Genomic DNA, 1,748 nt, shown 5'->3' with positions numbered 1-1,748 from the left:
CTTAATCCAGGAGGGGATAATCATTGGGCGCTATCTCAAGCTGCCGGCGAGGGAGTGCCAACAACGGCTGAAAGGTCACAGTGGGTTAAGCCATACATTTTTGGCTAACACCACACTTGAGGATTGCCTGTCACTTGATGTGGAAATTTTAAACGGCGAAATGACAGCTACCGTGAATCCAGATCCAAGTCTACTGCAGTTTACCCGCGCAATTTGTGCGAGATGTTGGTTCTGGGCGAAATTATTGTTGGACAAGGTATAGCTCGTCGCGGCGACTATATTACCATGGTGATAGCGCTACTTTTGCATTGTAGTCGCGGCGTAGATCGTTGTAGTTAAACTAGTAATGCACGCCTCAGCACGAACAACCTAGTGTTCTTTCTTGAATGTGTCACCAATGTGATCCGATATACTTTTCAAGTTAATGTAAACTTAATATCAATAAACCTATTATCAGCTGCTCTCTGGTTCTCAATCCAGAGTAATTACACTGCAACGACATGAACGATGGTATAAAGTTCTTATGGCGACACCACACAACAAATACGAATACATCAGAATTCCTAAATTATTTCACCATCGAAGACGATATTGCTGGTACTCAATACACATTAAATAGAATGATGGTCGTGAAACTCATCCTTATGAGCATCATCAGCTCATCCACCTCAACAAAACACTATTGCGACTCATGCCTTTGTTATTGTCGCTTTCTGATATTTCTGCGTGCACTCCGTCAAACCATCTAAGCTGACTCACCTTGCTCGCTTGCGTCTCACCGAGCATTTTGCATCGGTACTTACGTCTCGTAAGTATAGATAATCTAAGTTTAAGCAAACTACGCTTCCTCATACACGTGCGCTAACGAGTAAGCCGAAGTGGTGGGCACACAGCGAGCCCATTACAGTACTGTTTGTCGAGTAATGACAAAATAAGCTTATTAATAGCTCTAGTGCATCAGGTATTGCGTCTTTAACTTGTTGTGAATGTTGGTCTTCTCCACATCACTTGTACACAAACCTGTGTAAGTCATTCACTCTGAACCGCTCTAATTTAGGCGGTTCTAAACTGTTGGTACTGAGGCACGTGTGCCTCCTTTAAACTCCACAAATATCACTCACTTTCTCTTTTGCTACTTGCTACTCAAGACGGCTTCTCCAACTTCTCCTGTGTTCCCCCTACTCCTGTGAAGCGCGTAAGATGATTCGACACTTGTGAATAGTGCATTTTGGTGGCACTATCGCGCTAGTGGACTGTCTGTCGGGTAGTCAAGCGTCTATGCAAAAAAAATGGCAGCGGTGGCTGGTGTGATCCTGGTCGGCCCGTAGTCGGCTCAGCAGCTCCCTTTGAATGCTCTTAAGGAAGTACCAGCTTTAATAGCCTCAGTGTCTGTAAGACGTTGAATGCTGGTGAAGCTGCAAGGATCGAGTGTGTCCCGGAACACTTAGCACTCAGCGTTGCATTTTAACCAGCGCGGACCATAAAAAGGTCAAGGTAGCCTCAGTCCCATATTTAGTTAATAGCTTCTATTAACTGAGAGCTGCCAGATATTTTACCTAATCGGACCAACGCTGCAGCGCTTGACCCCGAAAAGGTGCCCGAATCCTAACCGTCGCATCCCAACATTGTTCGCTACTATTCAGTAGCTGGCGCTCACCACAACCACCTTTGAATTAAGCTAGTAGAAATCGGTAAGTGATGTGTTAAACTTATCGGAACTTCATTTCCAGCAATTTACGTTATTTTGC

Source organism: Phytophthora parasitica, assembly GCF_000247585.1.
Source record: "Phytophthora parasitica INRA-310 unplaced genomic scaffold supercont2.1, whole genome shotgun sequence".
Classification (NCBI taxonomy): Eukaryota; Oomycota; class Peronosporomycetes; order Peronosporales; family Peronosporaceae; genus Phytophthora; species Phytophthora nicotianae.
Note: the sequence above shows the minus strand (reverse complement) of the source record.